Genomic DNA, 21,034 nt, shown 5'->3' with positions numbered 1-21,034 from the left:
GGCGTTCAAGCGACCGAAATACAGTTAAATTGAAATTTCTGCATATGGCAGCTTAGATTGTTTGGCACATTGGTGTTTTTATTTGCAGAGAAAAGTGAAAAAAAACACAATTCTTTAATGAAACGAGCCGTACAGAAACAACATAATTACGGGGATAAAACTGCCCTACAAGTTAATCATAACTGAGTGAGTTTTAAGTAACCGAAATGCAGTAGTAAACAACAGAACGCCACTTCGAAACCGAAACGCTTACAGGTAATTGCCGTATTATAACTATTACGACCCTCTTTGTCCAGACGAATATACCCTCGGTACTAATCGCTTACTTAATAATTATACCCAGCATGAAGTTGGGTTATGGCACAGAAAACGACCAGGCATATGCCGCACATCTGAGTACCTAAAGCGAAGCATCAACTGTATCAAAAGTTGAAACAATGCATAACGACCAGTTAAGCAATGGAAACAAATATTCTACACAATGATACACACACTCAAGTAAGTCATGCAGTTTTTCACTCGAGATTGAATAACTGTACCGCTAATTTGGCTGGAAACGCGCTGAATTTTTAACGGCAATGAAGCAACGTAACCATCGCACTGCAAACTGCTCTATAATTATATCGCAGCTTGCCTATCGACAAGTGTGAAGAAATCTTTCTCTTCTTGATATTTGATTGGGCTCGGTATTTAACTAACACCCAGTTCCAATACTGTATGAATGAAACGAGTGTAAAGAGATACTACCGTACCAATGTCTTCTAGGTTACTACTTCTTCTTCTTCTTCTACCTCCTCTTCTTGGTTAGTTGTTGGACATCGTCGTAAGACGCTACGTCCAGTCACTGGTTTGCAGGTTAATGTCTGAGAGAGGTGCCAACGTTAGAAGAAATTTGTACACTACCTACGAAAGAGTAGGGTTAGCTATGTAATGAAGCTAATTACAGCAGGTAATGATGAAACTTAGGAAAATACCAATTTTATTTAGGCTAAGCTATCAGGGAATAACACAAAAACACTGGGACACAAGGTTCTAATTCTTCACGTCTGTGTGACATGTCACGACGTCTTACTACAAACAAACAAGACCCCACCACAAATAGGGGTTGGGATGTGAAAGTCCGTACCTAGAGGAAAGGAAAAGGTTACAACTGGATGTTACAGGTAACTAAAAAATTGAGTATTAAGTCTACAACGCGAAAAGTCGGTTGGAACACTAAACACGAAACATTTAACGGCAGTTGGTAACCCGCGTTAAGAAGCATAGCCATGAATTCGCGACGTTGTTCATATGTCTGACACTGAAAAAAAAAGATGTGATTTACATAGTGTGACTGTCAAGGAAATCAAATCTCTCCCCTACCGCGCGGTAGTCTTTCTAGCTACCATCTTCACAGCCTGTCTTTCTTTGGGCTACTTCCCTTCGGCCTGGAAGACTGCCAAGATGGTGGTCATTCCTAAGCCGTGGAAGGACAGGTTGTTCCCGCAGAACTATCGACCTATCAGCCTTCTTTCTCACCTTTCCAAAATTTTTGAGAGACTTATTCTCCATCGTCTCAAGGGTTACCTTTCTACCAGTAATATACTGCGACCGGAGCAGTATGGTTTCCGGTCCAAACGATCAGCTCCCCTAGCGGTTTTGCGAAAGTCCAGTATATTACGGGATCGTTCAATATACCGCGTAGCGTACCAGCGGTCTTTTTCGATGTCCAAAAAGCTTTTGATACCGTCTGGCACGACAACCTCATCGTCAAAATCGCGGAACAATTTCAGATTCCCACGTATTTGGTCAATTTTTTGCCACTTGTGAAGGTGCCAAATCCACCCTTCGGCAACTCCTTGCGGGCGTGCTACAGGGTGGAGCCCTATCACCTATCCTCTACGCCCTATACGTGAACGATCGCCCGAAGGTTCCTGGTGTGGAAGTTCAACAGTTTGCGGATGACATCGCAGTTTATACCGCTCAGCGACGATATTGCGATGCCAGCACCAAACTTCAAGCTTGGATCGACAAATTTTTATACTGGTGTACCAGGAACAAGATAAAAGTAAATTCGAAAATGATCCAAGCCATTCTGTTTTCGTACAGACGGTCGAGATTTCGTCATCTCCACATCCGTCGTCGTGAGTTGCCATGGCTGAGCAAGGTGAGGTACATTGGCTTGATCATCGATAGGGGCCTCACCTGGAGATGGAATATAGACCAGGCCCTCCAGAGGGCGTATGCCCTGGTAGCGGCCTTGAGCCCCCTTCTCTTCAACAAACACCTAAATATTAGGATCAAGCGGTCACTTTACTTAGCGTGTATCCGGTCCATTATCCTCTATGGATGTGAGGCCTGGTGCTATATTCCAAAGACGCCTCTTGGTCCTCTCCAGGTGCTTCAAAGCAAGGTGCTCCGCCGCATGTCCCGCTCTCCATGGTAAAAGTCCAATCTTCGCATTCATCGTCAGCTTCACGTTCCTACCCTGCTTGAAGAGATCAAGAGGGCGGTTTCCCAGTCGAGCGACGAGGGCATCGCCCTGCTAAAAAGGGTAATCAGGACCAGGAAACCTAATACTCGTTTCAAGTACCGGGGGCCCTGGCTCCTGTACAACAAATTCTGAGTTTCGACACAGCCTATTCATTCTCACGTTCCAAATTCTGTTTCTTGAGAGGGACCTTCTCCCATGTTAATACCCGACTTCACGTAGCGATGAGGGGGTTTCAGTTCTGACCTGCCCTCCTTCGGACAGGACAGAGTGATTTTTCCCCCACCAGTGCAGGCAAAAAGCGATTTTCCTGGCTCATCAGGGATTCCACGGACACCAATGAGTAAAAGGGCACTATATTCGCCCTGAGGCTCCCATCGACTCGTTACCTTGGAAAAAAATGTGATTTACAGTACCGACTGCTCGTCCGCATAGACATAAGTTACTTTCGATAAGATTAAGGCGACAGAGATGTGCAGGCGTACAGACATGATTTAGACGGAGCCGTATGATTGTAGTAATATGACGCCGAGTGTAGTTACCAAAAGCGAACCACGGTTCATTAGCAATGTCAGGCATAAGCGTGATTAAGTGCTTCCCTTTAAACTGGGAAGTTCGGCGCCATTCTGCACTCCACTGATCGTGGATGAAGTGACGACAGTGTTCCCATAAGTCTGTGTGAGAAACTGCGATGTAGTAGTCTAATCCGGTACCCTGGGCTGCATCTTTAGCTAGGTTATCTGCTGTGATGTTGCCTTGTATTCCAGAATGGCCCGGAATCCACGCGAATAATACATTAACATTACGGAGGGACAAGTCATAACTTAATTTGCGTAAATTTCGAATGTACCAATTATTTGTATGTTCGGGATTGTCTAAAGCCATCAAAGTGCTTAAGGAGTCAGTACAAATTAGAGTTTTTAATATTCAGGAATATTTTATGTACAATAAAGCCTGGCGTATTGCTAATATTTCGGCCGTCAAAGAAGGAGCTAGGTGTGGGAGAGTGTATTTTTTGTTCACAGCCAGTGGGGGGGAGTAAAATGCAGCAACTACACCAGTTGGAGATAGATTCTTCGAACCATCAGTGTAGAAAGTGATATATTGCTCGTGGGTACTCAACGCAAAATGAAATAGATTGTTCGTGACATGACTATTTGTTCGTAGTATTGGAGGACTATTTTTCGAAGATAGTGTGAAGAATGTCGGGTTTAAATGTACTAGCTCGAAAAGGTATAAAGTATTTCGGGTGGTTTAATGTTTGTACCATGCTAGTACGAAAGTGACCGAATTGGTTAAATGCCCATAATACAGCCGGTTGATGTTCTTCATTAACATTCCGGTTTTGATAATATTCGTGCAACAGCTGTAGTTTCGGGGGGATTGGGTGGCGATATTTATTTAATTTGTTTAGAAGATATTTGCTGGCGAGTAGTCGTCGTCGAAACTTTAATGGCGGTTCCGATGCTTCAGCTAAAAGTGCGTTCGTTGGGGAGGAAGACATAGCCCTCATGATTAAGCGGAGTATTTTAAACTGAAAGGTATCAAGTTTGCGTAGGTGGCTAAAAGATGCTATATCAAGAAAGTTACAGCCATATTCGAATACTGACCGGATGATATTTTTATATACCGTAAGAAGGACATATGGATCCGATCCGCAGGTGCGCTTAGTGAGAGATTTAATGATATGATATTTAGTTTCTAATTCGGAAAGAATATATTCGATATGTTCTTTCCAGAGTAATTTGTTATCAATTTGATCGAAACATTTGATCAAAGTTTTGATACTAATCTCATAGGAGCCAAAGGTAATTGGCGTATGATCATAATTTCGTTTCCACGTAAAAATCATTGCAAAGATTTTTTGATATTCTATTTCTAAATAATGGTGTAGAAACCTTCTATGGAGGATCGTTAGTGTACGTTCAATGGTAGTACGGGATTCAATTGCCGATTCTTTAATGGAATAAATAACTATATCGTCAGCATATTGTAGAATTCTAGCCTGTCACCCGCTCTAAGTCAAAGGTATATAACAGATGTAAGATAGGGCTCAAAATGTCACCTTGTGGGAGACCTTTGGAAGTGTACCTAGAATCGAGACTCTGGCCATTGTTCTTTATAAAAATGTGACGATTAGTGAATAATTGCCGTATGATATTAATAAACGGAAGAGGAAATTGCCACTTATGTAATTTGGCAAGAAGTACTCCGATGTCCACATTATCATATGCTCCTTTTATATCGAGAAATATAGCCGTCAAAACGTCACCTCGACTTCTAGCGAGTAATAAGTCTGTAAAAAATATATTAAGAGCGTCTGCCGTACTGCGGTCTTTCAAAAACCCATACTGATACACTGGAAGTATATTATAATATTCTAAACACCAAGGAAGACGGTGCAAGAGGATTCGTTGAAAAGTTTTACGAAGGCAGGAACCCAAAGCGATACCTTTATACCCGTTTGCGTCTTGAGGATGTTTACCTTTTTTAATAGTGGTATAATTTGAAAATCGTTCCAATCGACAGGAATTGCATGGCTATCGAGTATGGCGTTGAATTTATTTAACAGCGTTTGCTTAGCGTGGGACGGTAGATATTTCAACATTTTATAAGTTATAGAATCTTTGCCCGGGCTAGTATCTTTTCGATTTTCGAGTGCCATATCTAGTTCATGGAGGGAGATATTCTGTAATACACTAGAAAATTTTGCGGAGGCAGGTATTAAACTATATTCATAAGAAGGTTCCACGTAATCTGGTGTTAGTTGGTGGTAAAATTGGTCAATTCCGTTAGGGTCCGATTGAGAAACAAAATTTGTGTGAGCATTACTTAATTGTTTGATGGCTGCCCATATATATTTTATAGGAGTTCGTCGATTGATAGATGTGACAAATACCTTCCACGCTGTTCGTCGTTTTTCATTAAAATAGTCTGTATAGAAGCGACTATTTTTTATATTGGATATAGTGATCATAGGTGCCATATGTTCTATAAGCTTTTAAGGCAGCTTGTCTTCGACGAACTAAAGAAGCACATTCGGAATCTCACCAACGAATAGAATTGCTCTGCATTTTAAAATGCTGCTTGTGTTCAATGGGGTGATAGGTATCTAAATAAGATTGAATAAATGATAATAGTAGATCATAGTCAAGAATATGCGGATTTGGAATTGTAGAGCGTATTTTTTCTGCGAGAAAGGTCGTGAATAATGTAGAATCAAACGAGCGGAGATTACGGGATGCAGTAAACTGAGAGATATTCCTGTGAACCTGTGGGCCTATATCTATTAGAATGGGGAAATGGTCGCTTTAATGGGTATCATAAATTACACTCCAATTTGTTTTGTGTGCCAAATCAACTGTGCAAATAGTGAGATCTACTGCGCTTTTATTAATGTTAGGAGCTGTTAGACGAGTAGGAGAACCGTCGTTGAGGATAACCAGTTCCTGTTTTACGGTGATTTTTTTCAATATTCCTCCCTTTGGGGCAGCTAGATATGCTCCCCCAAAGAGGATTTTGGGCATTAAAATTACCAGCTATGAGAGTGTTTTTTTTTAAATTGCGATAAAATTGCTTGTGTTCCCGGTATAATATAGTTTAATGGGGCTTCCTGAAAATAGATGTCTTCTTTGAGTAAAATGCATGTACCTCCAGAGATGGGTGCATCATGCCGTAGGACCATAAAACCTTTCATACAAAAATGAAAATGAGATTTCAACCAAGTTTCGCTCAATAAAATTACCGCAGGATCAAGAGGATTTAACAAACTCACTAATTCATGTTTCTTATTTAGTATGCTCATACAATTCCATTGCAATAACCGCATGTTTTACTTGGAAGTAGTGGAATGTCCCAATAAAAGAAGAACCTCATCATGTAATGACTTTAAGAGATGCTTCCATTGGACGTTTTGTCCCATGTGTTTCATTAAATCTTCAAATTTTTTAGAGACGTTTCGACATTTTTCATTAGAATTAACATTTGAATTACAATGTAAAGCTATGACAGAGGGAGATGTGCGTGGGTCTCCGAAGGTTGCCCTTGGTGACTTGACTTCCATGATGTAGATGCAGGCTCGTTAGGAGTGCCAGGTATCAAACGCACTGCTGGAGTGCCAGAATGTTCTGGAAGCGTCTTCGTATTACTTATCAAATTCAGATATGCTGCCCTGTCATAACCTGGTTTAACGGGTGGGCGGGGAGGGTTACTAACCACCATAGTAAATTTACGCTTTCGAAGGAGAGTTTATTCCGATTGGGAAGGTTTATTGGGTAAAGGAGGGAAATGTTGTGGCATCATAAGGGGGTTGGATATGGACTCTAATGGGGCAAAATAGCTTTTACTTCTAAATAGGATTTGTTTTCAACACTCATAATACGTTTGATTTTTTTCTGTTGTTTGTGGATTTCACAACGTTCAGCCCCCGCAGGATGATTTTCTGCACAATTAGCGCATTTAACTAATTGGTGAGTGTAATCTTCGGTAGAGTGATTAAGGGAACATTTTCCACATCTCGGCTCCCTGGAACGACAATTATTAGCGGTATGTCCATACCGCTGGCATCGTTTGTATAAAAAGGGAGAGAATATAAAGGCCTGAACCTCTAAAATGACCTTAAAATGGACACACTTTTCGGAAGTTGTTGACTTTCAAATACAGCCTTCACAGTACCTGTAGGGATATATTCAGTTTTTCCCTCTTTCGATGATCGTCTATTTAGACGTTGTACTTTCACTACAGGATATGCGATTCTAAATAGGTGAGAATGTCGGATTCGAAAATAGTAGTGTCTACTCCCCGTACTACCCCTACTCGATGAATATTCGAGGACGGAATAAAAGCTTTCAATTTCTTTTCTTTAAGAATGGGATGAGAAAGAAAGGCGTTTGCAGCCTTACAAGACATGAAAGTAATTTGGATCCTATTTCTTCCATTCCTATGGATGGCCTTGACTTCACCAATTTGCCTCTCATAGAAAATCCGACCCAGAGTCATAGGGTGAATATGTCCTATTTTATTTTGAGATTCGGTCGATTCTACATATACTATGTAGGGGCCAAGATGAGTGTTAGAATATGTAGATACAAAAACGTGCTGGCGCTGATCCATGTCACATATTGTATCTTGTGAACTGTTTCGTTGGGTATCAGTATTACTAGCGTCCATGTGTAAGTCCTCACGCATGGCATCATTGCCAATATCAGGAGGTCTTCCTAAAGGGCCACCGCCACTATCTACAGACATAGTGATTACACTATACTAGCACCGAAACAACTACAAGAGAAGAATTACTAGGATACAAACACAAAACACTCTACTTATCTACAGACGTGAAAAAGCCGCTGCACCAGTGACCGGAGAGTGACGTGTGAACTGCACAACAGCCGAACACCGAATGTGTTCTAGGTTACTCCAAGTTCTAATAATCAGGTACTGTATAGTACACGGCCACGGTGATCGCTGACCAAATACCGTCTTCTTCTTCTTCTGCAACTTGATAGGTTTGTGTGGGTTTGAGTCGTACTGTCACCCAGTCACTATACACACTTTTTATCATCTCTTGAATGATAAATGAGACTTAATATACACACGCATCACTCACTCGGGGATTTTTAATCACACGTAGATTTGTAATATTGTTAGTAAAGTCAAGTTATCTCGCCATTGTATTTAACACCAAAAGAATGTAGAAGTGCAATTCCCATACAAGTTAATAAGGATTGAATGTTTGTTGGCAGAGGTATGTTAAATTTTATTAATTGCTTAATTAAAAGACGTTGACTATTGCGTACATTGAAAAATATATGATTGCTATCTCCGTTTGGCTGACCACATAAACAGTTTGGGAGGTTAGAGATGTGAAATCTATATATATACTCGGGAGTTTATGTGTGGTTAAAACGCAAGCGTACGATATTAATTATATGACGCCGAGTGTAAGATCCATTTAAATACCATGGTTTTGTAGGAATATAGGGCTGTACTTGATAGAAGTATTTTCCTTTGATACTTGACGAGTGGTGCCACATGGTTTGCCAAGATTGACGAGCTTCATATTTGAAAAGGGGAAAATAATCTGTAATCGGAACTTAGATTTGTAGGGGGTCATTATTAGAATGAACTGCTTCTTTAGCAGCTAGGTCAGCTTGATCGTTACCTGGGTTGTCCGTGTGCCCTTTTATCCAGATTAAGGTAATACATGCTCCTGACTGCTCGAGTTGATACAGCATTTGTTTGACTTCATATAAGTAAACAGTATAAGACTGCGGGGGTGTATGCAAAGTGTGAAGAACACTTTGAAAGTCTGTAAAAATATTGACTTTCGAAAATTCGTAACGTTGTACGTACGATGGAGCTTGGTGAATTGCATAAAGTTCAGCCGTGAAAATAGTTATAGTATTAGGTAAATGATATTGAAAACTTTCGCGCGTATTGGAGTCAAAGAATGCTGCCCCTTCGCCATGCTGGGATTTTGCTCCATCTGTAAAAATATTTACCTCGTGTGGATTCGGTGATACTTTAAGTTTCTTTACTGTTGACAGGATTACTTCTGTACTCTGTGAAGGGTGGGATGATAGGGAAGAAGAGTGAATAATAATCTGAGGCTTAAAATTAAGGGTTTCGTAGGAGTATGAGTGCATGACTAAATGAGGTGTTCTGAGGACTGAGTCTTGAATATGCCTCAATTCAGAGTACGCCATATATATCGCTAGATATCTACCATTTTAGGGGGACGTTTTTGATAACATTCGTACAAAAGTTGCATTTTGGGTATAATAAGTGAATCCGTTCGGGCAAAGTGTTTCATAATATATTTTTTGGCTAACATTAAACGACGAATATTGAGAGGAGACTCACTTGTCTCAACTAAAAGCGCATTGGTAGGATTGGTTTTAAGGGCACCAATACTAGATATCAATGCAGTATGGTGTATTATATCAAATTTTGATAGACTATTTTTTGGTGCTAGATCAATTATATACGCACTATAATCAAAATAAGCACGAGTGGTAGCTCGATACAGTAGTAATGCAGAGGATGGGTCAGCTCCCCAGTTACGCCTAGTGACGGTGTGAAGAATTTTAAGATAAACCTCCGCTGCAAAGGCCAAGACTCGCGCTAAAGGAGTTATTATGGATTCCAATTCTCGCATATATAATACAAATAATACTCCACTTAATATTGAACCCTGGGGGTAATCCATGAAACGTCTGGCGACTTGGAAATTGATGCTGGGCAGATTTTAGGGTGATTGTACGATTAGTAAATAATTGATGCAAAATGGAGATGGAGTTAAATGGAAAGCCGGTCATAGCTAATTTTTCCCATAATATATGTAGTAAAACCGAGTCATAAGCACTTTTTATATCTAGGAATATAGATTTGGTAAATTGCTTTCTCCACCAGGCTAACAATATATCAAGGATGAATATGGAAATTGGATCATGCGTTCTACGCCCCTTTATAAAGGCAAATTGGTACTTAGGGAAAATATTATAATAATCTAATACCCATATTAATCGTCTAAGTATAATATTACAAAATGTTGTACGAATACACGAACTTAAAACAATACCACGGAAATGTTCTGGAACATCAGGGGTTTTTGGGTTTTAATATAGGTTTTACAAAAAAGTTGTTCCATTGCACGGGGATGTGAACTGAATATAGAATATCATTAAAATACCGGAGGAGGAGAAGTTGAGCCTGTGAAGGAAGTAGTCTTATCATATTATATGTTATAGCATCCGGTCCAGGCGAGGAACTATTTGTCGTTTATATCACCGTTTGAAGTTCATGGAAGGTTATAGGTTGCATTAATATGGAGAAATGACGATGTCCTGGTGCTACCGGTGAAATAAAAGGGGATAGCATATAATCAGGGATGATTGATTGAAGAACATCTGGGACTGATGCTGAAAAGTTCGTGTTATACATATCGAATTCCATAATTGAGAGGGAGGATTATGTGACGTTCTCCAAGCATTGTGCTTTTTAGTGTTAAAATAAGTTTGGTTTTAGCAGTGTGTTTTTAATTGCAAATAATTATCTTAAATCATAGATTGGCGATAATGTTGGAATAATATTTTACGCCGATAAATTAGTTCATGGCATTCCTTATCCCACCATTTTATTGATTGAGATGGTAGAGGATTAGTTGTCTTGATCGGTTTACATGGGCGATAAGTATTTAGGTATTGAGTCAAAAAGGTGAGGAGGGTAGGAAATGTTATCGTATTACCACCTTCACGCCGTAATAATGTGTGACGTATTCGCGATATATCTGAGTATTAAAATTTTTGTAGGATCGTATATTACTAACATGATCCGTTTTTTTGCGTTGAGTTAACAGATTTACTAAGGCCATAAGTGACAAGAATGGGAAAATGATCACTAGTATGGGTATCAGCTAAGGTATGCCATGTGGTGGATGGGACCATGTGAGTACGACAAAGCGTTAAATCAGCTGCACTGGGAGGTGAACCTGGGGGAGAGAGACGAGTGGGAGACCCGTCATTAATAATTGTAAAATTATGTTGATTGGACATTAATAGCAAGTTAGATCCTTTTGACGTATCCGTTGAGCCTCCCCAGTCAGTATGGTGACAATTGAAGTCGCCAGAAACGAAAACATATTGGACTTGGTCAAATTGCGAGAAAAAATGCGACCATTGACCTTTCGTAATATATATGTGTGGGGGACAAAATAAATTTTTAAATAAAGATTATTATAAATGAGTCCTATAACATAAGTTTGAGGTATTAGATTATTCATTGCTAGAGGAGAATATCTTAGTGAATTCTGAATACATATAGCTACACCATCACCACCATGTCTTAGTATTTGATAACCCGGTATCTGAAAACGAGAATGCGAAGTAAACCAAGTTTCTTGTAATATTATGAAATTAGCCTGGGATTCATTTATTAGCAATTGTTATTCGTGCCGTTTAGGAATTGCACTTCTAACATTCCATTGAAGGATGTTGATCATAAACAGTTCTATATGATCCCGCAATTTATAAATAACAGGACTGAGTTGAGGCTCATTCCACAAGATGCTCTGAATTTCTTTTTGAAGATGTTCCTTCGTTTGGGCGAATAATGGGTCCCGTGGGGCCGACATATCTCTCTGAACTTGTTTTTGGGGGGAGGAGGAGGTGTTAGGTTGCACTGTCCCATTTGCTGCTGGCGTACTTGGATTGGAAGAAATCCTTTCTGCAGGGATGTGCTCATTACGAATGATAGATTAATAACCTTTTCTATCATATCCTGGCTCAGGTGTAGGAGGCTGAGACTGCATTACTACCTGCGTGAACTTCCGTTTACGCGAATTTTCTGAAGGAGGAGATCTATTTTCCTGTGATAATGGAGGAAACTGTGTAGGGTATTGATCTGGATAATAAACGGGAAGAGCTACTATGGCTTTTGCCTTAGTAAAGGAGATGTGTTCAGTGCTCATTATTTTTTCAGTTTAACTTGGTATCGTTGTTCTGGACAGCCATAAGATCCTGTTAAATGATCTCGTTTACAATAAGCACACTGGGTATATTGTTCCGTACACTCGTTGGTGGAATGCAATTGAGAGCATTTACCACATCTGTGATTTTTCGCCTGACATTGTTTCTCTGTGTGTCGATATTTCTGACATTTTCTACACCGAATAGGCGAAAAGATAAATGGTTCGACATCCAAAAACACTTTCTATAACGCCACTTTGGGTGGGAGAGGTTGTGCACGAAAAATGATCTTTACAGATCCTGTGGGTAGAAACTCTATTTGGTCATTCTGTACAACCTTTCGATTAAGACGTTGGACTGCCTTAATAGGTAATGGAGTTTCCAAATTGTGGAGAATGTCACCATTTGAAAGGTTCTTATCTACACCTCGTATTATACCTACACGGGGAACGTTTGACGAAGGGATGTATGCCTTGATTTTTACCGATTTCAATATTGGATTGAGTGAGAACGCATTAGCTTGAATAGCTGAATGGAAAGTAACTTGAATCCTATTTCTGCCTTTTTTGAATCGATTTAACATTAATATCTTGCTCATAAAACCGTCACCCAAGCCCCATAGGATGTAACTCACCTATGTTCTTGTCCGCGGTCGATTCTACGAATAATATAAAAGGGCCATAATGATATTTGTTATAATACTCAGGTATAGCATTCGATGGTTGTGTCTCGTTTCGTTGCTCCTGCTGTTGCTCAGATGAACGATTCTTGTTTAAAGGAGTTTGCCTTGTCGATCACTTGTAGCTGAGTTGGGATGTGGTAACTGCACTGAATTGGAAAATTCACTATTTATGGATTCCTCATCCATTGGTACCTCAACTTCTTTCTCCACGATTAATTGATCGGCTGTAACTGGCATATGACCCCCACTGGAGGCCGCCATGGCGTACTATCCACTCACTACACACACTCGAGAACACTAATAACCAAACGCCGCACACGAGTCATTCTCAAATACGAACTGTGGACCAAATACATAATACTTTAATACACCAACACCGGACAGCACTGAGCGGAGTGCGAACAGCGACGGTGGTGACGTCTAGCCTGTAGTTGTGACAAGCCGTCTCGATCTAGTTTAACCACGGCCGACTTGATGCGTCGCACTAGCTAGCTACTTACCGGCCTTGACAATCTGGTCCACGCGCTGTAATCATGTAGTTACACAGCTCGACACTTGGCACTGCCGGGCGACCTATTTGCCGTAGAAATGCATACTTCTTTATGGAAAATATATTGACTTTGATCGTAATTTAGAGTTATGGAGAACGTTACATAGGTTAATACTGTTAATCCTAAAGGTTACTTTCGTTGATATTTGCCAGAATGATGTCGTGAAATGAAAATGCGGGGAGGTGACTTAGTCTAGCTGGCGTTCTGATATTGACTCTGATTGGCGATGTATCTTAATTTAGGGAATAAAATAATATGTTACATTGACTAATATTGTTAAAATGATTAATCCTTAATTTATTATCATGGTATTTAGATACGTAGCAGAACTTACCACAATACTCTTGTCTTCTGATATTAATATTGAGATTAAGAGTCATTGTTCAATTAGAGTTTTAAAATTCTTCAACCGCTGCTCTCAGGAAGAGGCTGGAAAAAACATACAAGTCTTACTTTTTCCATATTCGTTGTATGCATAACATAAATATTTTGAATCAAACATGTTTAAATTTAAAATTTCAATACATATAGTTTCATATTACATTTCATTCATACCCTTCACTAGAATATTAAATACCGGGCAAGATGGCCGTGCTAAATTTAGACAATATTTTTTACTTGAAATGCAGTAGGGTGGAACAAGTTGGCCGCGCGGCGTGAAGCTGTGAGGTGTGAGCTTGCATCCGGGAGATAGTTGGTTCGAACCCCAATGCCGGCAGCCCTGGAGATGGTATTCCGTGGTTTCCCGTTTTCACATCAGGTACCTTAATTGAGGCCACGGCCGGTTCCTTCCCACTGCTAGCCCTTTCCTATTCCACCGGCGTCATAAGAACTATCTGTGTCGGTGCGACGTAAAACAAATAGCGAAAAAAGGAGAAGAAAAAGAATTTAAATAAATATTCAGTTTGTGTGTTACAGTAGTCACGTCCTAGTTCGTGAACCATGGGCAACGGCTGAGTGGCTTAGTAAGTGGTCCTGAGAGTCGGGATACCAGTTGCTATGGAATGGGAGTGGGAATCTCGGACATATTCTGAGTCGTGGCCCTCTTTGTGCTCAGGCGGCTAGGACTATACAATTCACCGGTGGTCCATAACCCGTTAGAGGAGAGATCCTCAATTGGACTATGTGCAAGAAGGGCAGCATCCAGCTTCATGTATTTACCGAGCTCAGAACACTTTATGCAAGCCTCGGACCTATGCGAGTAATGGAGTCCCACTCCCATTTGACAGACGAGGGACTCCTTGGAAACAACTTGGCGAACGAAATGGAATTCGATAGGGAGCTATCAATATTAATGGAGATTATGGAAGAAAGAAGGTAGAACTGGCTGAGTCAGCAAAGAGGATGCATCTGGATGTGCTAGGATTAAGTGATATTCGCGTAAGGGGAAATAATGAGGAAGAGATAGGAGATTATAAAGTGTACTTGATGGGTGTTAGAAAGGGAAGGGCAGAGTCTGGGGTAGCGCTCTTTATCAGGAAAACCATTGCACGCAACATAGTTTCTGTTAGGCACGTAAATGAGCGAATGATGTGGGTAGACTTGTCAGTAGGAGGAATTAGGACAAGAATTGTGTCCGTGTATTCACCATGTGAGGGTGCAGATGAGGATGAAGTTGACAAGTTTTATGAAGCATTGAGTGACATCGTGGTCAGGGTCGACAGCAAGGATAGAATAGTGCTAATGGGCGATTTCAATGCGAGAGTTGGAAACAGGACTGAAGGATACGAAAGGGTGATTGGTAAATGTGGGGAAGATATGGAAGCTAATGGGAATGGGAAGCGTTTGCTGGACTTCTGTGATAGTATGGGTTTAGCTGTTACGAATACATTCTTCAAGCATAAGGCTATTCACCGCTACACATGGGAAGCTAGGGGTACCTGATCCATAATAGACTATATCATAACAAACTTTGAATTCAGGAAATCTGTTAGGAAAGTACGAGTTTTTGCGGATTTTTTGATGATACAGACCACTATCTGATCTGTAGTGAACTAAGTATCACTAGGCCTAGGGTAGAGAAAGTGAAATCAGTCTGCAAACGAAAAAGGGCAGAAAGTCTCCAGAACGAGGAATTTAGACAGAAGAACATGGATATGATTAGTGAGAAGTTTCGAACAGTAGACTGTAAGCATGTTCAGGATATAGAAAATGAATGGGTGGCATACAGGAATGCTGTAATAGAAACAGCAAGGGAATGCCTAGGAACAACTGTGTGTAAAGATGGGAAAAGGCGAACATCTTGGTGGAATGATGAAGTGAGAGCAGCCTGCAAACGTAAAAAGAAGGCTTATCAGAAATGGTTCCAAACAAGGGCCAAGGTAGACAGGGATTGGTACGTAGACGAAAGAAACAGAGCGAAACAAATAGTTGATGAATCCAAAAAGAAGTCATGGGAAGATTTGGTAATAACCTGGAAAGGCCAGGTCAAGCAGCAGGGAAACCTTTCTGGACAGTAATAAAGAATCTTAGGAAGGGAGGGAAAGAGGAAATGAACAGTGTTTTGAGTAATTCAGGTGAACTCATAATAGATCCCAGGGCATCACTGGTAAGGTGGAGGGAATATTTTGAACATCTTCTCAATGTAAAAGGAAATCATCATGCTGGTGTTGCAAACAGCCAAGCTCATGGGAAAGAGGAAACGGATTTTGGTAAAATTATGCTTGAGGAAGTGGAAATGATAGTAAATAAACTCCATTTTCATAAAGGCAGCAGGAATAGATGAAATTAGACCTGAAATGAAGAAGTACAGAGGGAAGGCAGGGATGAAATGGCTTCATAGAGTAGTAAAATTAGCGTGGAGTGTTGGTAAGGTACCTTCAGATTGGACAAAAGCAGTAATTGCACCTATCTATAAGCAAGGGAACAGGAAGGATTGCAGCAACTATCGAGGTATCTCATTGATTAGTATACCAGGCAAAGTATTCACTGGCATCTTGGAATGGAGGGTGCGATCAGTCGTTGAAAGGAAGTTGGATGAAAACCAGTGTGGTTTCAGACCACAGAGAGGCTGTCAGGATCAGATTTTCAGTATGCGCCAGATAATTGAAAAATGCTACGAGAGGAATAGGCAGTTGTGTTTATGTTTCGTAGATCTAGTGAAAGCATATGACAGGGTACCGAGGGAAAAGATGTTCGCCATACTGGGGGACTATGGAATTAAAGATGGATTACTACAATCAATCAAAGGCATTTATGTTGACAATTGGGCTTCAGTGAGAATTGATGGTAGAATGAGTTCTTGGTTCAGGGTACTTACAGGAGTCAGACAAGGCTGTAATATTTCACCTTTGCTGTTCGTAGTTTCCATGGACCATCTGCTGAAAGGTATAAAATGGCAGGGAGGGATTCAGTTAGGTGGAAACGTAGGAAGCAGTTTGGCCTATGCTGACGACTTGGTCTTAATGGCAGACTGTGTCGAAAGCCTACAGTCTAATATCTTGGAACTTGAAAATCGCTGCAATGTGTATAGTATGAAAATAAGCCTTTCAAAGACTAAATTAATGTTAGTAGGTAAGAAACTGAACAGAATTGAATGTCAGATTGGTGATACAAATCTAGAACAGGTCAATAATTTCAAGTATTTAGGTTGTGTGTTCTCCCAGGATGGTAATATAGTAAGTGAGATAGAATCAAACTTTAGTAAAGGTAATGCAGTGAGCTCGCAGTTGCGATCAGCAGTATTCTGTAAGAAGGAAGTCAGCTTTCAGACGAAACTATCTTTACATCGGTCTGTTTTCAGACCAACTTTGCTTTACGGGAGCAAAAGCTGGGTGGACTCAGGATATCTTATTCATAAGTTAGAAGTAACAGACATGAAAGTAGCGAGAATGATAGCTGGTACAAACAGGTGGGAACAATGGCAGGATGGTACTCGGAATGAGGAGATAAAGGCTAATTTAGGAATGAACTCGATGGATGAAGCTGTGCGCATAAACCGGCTTCGGTGGTGGGGTCACATAAGGCGAATGGAGGGGATAGGTTACCTAGGAGAATAATGGACTCTGTTATGGAGAGTAAGAGAAGTAGAGGGAGACCAAGACGATGATGGTTAGACTCGGTTTCTAACGATTTATAGATGAGAGGTATAGAACTAAATGAGGCCACAACACTAGTTGCAAATAGAGGATTGTGGCGACGTTTCGTAAAGTCTCAGAGGCTTGCAGACTGAACGCTGAAAGGCATAACAGTCTATAATGATAATGTATGTATGTAATGTATTCAGTGAGAGAAAAGTATTTTGAGTAAATAAATTGTAAAAAATCTGCCCGTTTACATCTCGTAGACAGTTTTCAAAATGGCGCCGAATGAAGGTATGGCCCATGCGATCTATGAGATACAAGGAATATATGTGTAGTGGGATATTATAAAAGGCAGTGCATGTCCGGGAAGGGATAAATATTGAAGGCACTACAGGACAGTAGAGAGTCAAGTGAATTGTTTTACAAAAAAATAGAAGCGAAGGGATTCTTAAAAAACTTCATCTTAAAAAAATGCATCGCAAGAGTGAAGACGCAACCGGTAAGCGAGCTATATATTGAAAGAAGATACAAGAATTTAGAGAAGATTCTTGAAGGAAAGCCATCGTCGTTGTAAAACAAATAATATAATTCACCGGCCGACGAACCAGAGTTAATTAAAATAAAAAGTAAGCAAGATACGGTGATATACGCCTAGAAGGATCCCGAGAGCAATCGCGTCGCATTCTGTAAGGAGGGACAAATTGAAACCCAAGAGACCTACTTTCATACGGCAAGAAGACTACCTTGATCTAATTCAAGAAAGAAGAAGAATAAACTTTCGAGATTTTCTCAGAAAGAGCCGATAAAGATATATATACATATACGGAGAACTTAATCCCGACGAGATCAAAGTTATATCTCAGAGAGCAAGAAAAAGGAATAACAACTGAAGAATTATTACTGTCAGATGGATCATGTCATGATAATTTTCTGCTCCGAAATGTATATTTTTGTTGCCAGCAGAAGTAATACGATGTGTACCTGCTAAACATGCACGATGGACCAAACTTCGGAGTGGTACATCCTAACCAGATGACCAACCCATGATGAGGAAGGCAACGGCTAACCAGATGACAACCCACAATGAGGAAAGCAACGGCCAACCAGATGACCAACCCATGATGAGGAAGGCAAAGGCCAACCAGAAGACCAACCGACATCCTGTCCGCAGAGCTAACGACATCCGAGTGGAGGAGGAACAACTGGACCAAATGTAACGACAAGCGAGCTAAGTCTTTACATTTTTAATTACGTAGTTTTTGATTTGCGTATACATTTACTTTTGGCATGTGCTGATAAGTTGGTCATAGAAACCATTTAATTAAGAGTGCAGGTGAATAATGGAAGTGAAGTGTGAGATATTTAAGTCCATAGTAATACGATCAAGCAGTGTAGAATAAGATTCTAGTACATTACATACACGTCACCGCATTTTTGATCAGAATAACTAATGAGTTACGAGAATTTGAAGGAGGTGTCTTTTACAAATGCCGATAGCAATGATTTGACACATTGTGGAATGTCGATAAATCTCGTATTGGTTATACTAAATGTTTACGTCATGTTTGCTCCGCGCGTCTGAGATGAATGTGTAGAATCACGTACTCTTTGCTCCGCGACATAAGAGAATTGAACTCAGTTTGGGGTTATGATATATAACGTTATTGAGATGTGTTTACAAGAAAGGCAATTGTGACATATTTGGCATGGTAATATAAGATTAGTCGCGACATGTTGTAGTGGAGCTTGCCCCCATGTAGGAAAAGGGTAAGCAGATAATTTCCCTGCGGCTCAATTTCTTCCCAGGGTATCCATTTCTCAAGTAAAATCTGAAGATTTTACGTTAGGTCGCTTAACGTGAGTTCCAAGAGAATGACGGTTCACTGAGGACGTAATACCAAATAATTAATTCACCTGACTAATGTACCAACGATGTAAGTCCTTGATAAATTCAAATCAGGCATCAACTCAGTCAATTACTTTCTTGGCTTACCAACTTGCTTATCAACTACGTAAAAGGGAAAGAATGCATCACACTAAAATTCTAGGAAACATAATAATATTTATTTGAATAAAACATTGCCCTAGGAAAAAGTAATGTGATTTTGGGTAGTATTTGCTTTGTTACCATGTACAGATAATAACTCAGAGTCACCAGTGGCTGGTGAAAAGAAAAATAAATGCAATGTTAAGCTATTTACACCAGTTCCGAAATGAAGTCAAAAATGGATATTACTATTTACAATTGATGACTGGACATCCACAGTCTTCAGTGAAAACAAGTCATTAAGTTGATGCAAATATAGTTATAATATTTAGATTGCTCATTATCATAAAAATCAGGCTAATTAGATCTGAATAAAATGTATAGTTTAGCAGAAGAAAACGTAAAATAAACAAATAGATCTGAGTTTGAATATGAACATAAATATAAATCTGCTCATAAATCTGAACATAAGTTTGAACATAAATTTGAACATAAATCTGAACTCATTTAATTTGGTCTATCTTCTATGATGCGCTTCGGTAACGACTTACGGGCTAAGGCATATTTCCCTAATGCCTGTTAAATCTGGCTCCTAGCCTATCATTTCCCTATGCATTAATCTCTTAAAGAAAGTAAATTCAAATAAACTCTCTGTCAGAATAAATGAGTTATCTATCTAGATTTCCACATAATTTTTGATTCACATACACATCTATCTCAGGCTGTATGTGCTCTCCCTTTGTCATATTCCATAACATTTCTCATCTTCGCAAGTTACTCAATTCATTTGGGCAGTCAGAATTTAAATACTACGCATTTATGCTCGGAAATATATTACCGCATTTATAAATATCATATTTGCATTTGGCCATGAACACCGTTATAAAATACATCATAATATTCTCGTACTTGAAATACAGCATCTACTATTGTCACATAATCCCATCAAAATCTCAATTATACTTCAATGTATATCACTCATACCTTAGTTGAAGTCATTCCCGCGGTGTGCTCAGATTCACGTACATGTATCATTTCACACAAATCCTTACCTTTTATAAATGTGACATGGCATTTCCTTAGATGCAGGCAATCCTTGTCCTCTCCGTAACACATAAATAAACATCCGCATTTCATTATACATTGACTTATTTCGCCGAGTTACCAATACTGTAACATGATTTCAACATTCAATTAACAACTTCATTATCATAACCTCCACTACAACATGTCGCGATTAATCTTATATTACCATGCCAAATATGTCACAATTGCATTTCTTGTAAACACATCTCAATAACGTTATATATCATAACCCCAAATTGAGTTCAATACTCCTATTTCGCGGAGAAGAGAGTACGTGAATCTACACATTCATCTCAGACGCGCGGACCAAACGTGTTGTAAACATTTAGTATAAGCAATACGATATTTATCAACATTCCACAATGTGTCAAATCATTGCTATCGGCATTTGTAAAAGACACCTCCTTCAAATTCTCGTAACTCATTAGTTATTCTGATCAAAAATGCGGTGACGTGTATGTAATGTACTAGAATCTTATTCTACACTGCTTGATCGTATTACTATAGACTTAAATATCTCACACTTCACTTCCATTATTCACATGCACTCTTAATTAAATGGTTTTTATGACCAAGTTATCAGCACATGCCAAAAGTAAATGTATACGCAAATCAAAAACTACGTAATTAAAAATGTAAAGACCTAGCTCACTTGTCGTTACATTTGGTCCAGTTGTTCCCCCTCCACTCGGATGTCCTTAGCTCTGCGGTCAGGATGTGGGTTGGTCATCTGGTTGGCCGTTGCCTTCCTCATCATGGGTTGATCATCTGG

At 39.7% G+C, this 21,034-nt stretch overlaps 1 protein-coding gene across 10 annotated transcripts in view; it reads right to left on the bottom strand.

Annotated features, from left to right (window-relative positions):
- LOC136866606 (oocyte zinc finger protein XlCOF6-like) overlaps window positions 1-21,034 on the bottom strand; it is a 214,414-nt gene that overhangs the window by 86,595 nt on the left and 106,785 nt on the right. For 8 of the 10 annotated variants that reach the window (XR_011017900.1, XM_068226552.1, XM_068226551.1 and 5 more), the window contains one exon: window positions 13,502-13,596. The gene's annotated coding sequence lies outside the window, so the exon portion shown is untranslated. Of the gene's footprint in view, window positions 1-539; window positions 688-13,501; window positions 13,597-21,034 lie in introns of those variants that run through there. The other 2 variants (XM_068226558.1, XM_068226557.1) reach the window with 1 other exon arrangement.

The sequence above is a fragment of the Anabrus simplex genome, chromosome 3, assembly GCF_040414725.1.
Source record: "Anabrus simplex isolate iqAnaSimp1 chromosome 3, ASM4041472v1, whole genome shotgun sequence".
NCBI classification, from domain to species: domain Eukaryota; kingdom Metazoa; phylum Arthropoda; class Insecta; order Orthoptera; family Tettigoniidae; genus Anabrus; species Anabrus simplex.
This window is presented reverse-complemented; position numbering and strand designations above follow the sequence as displayed.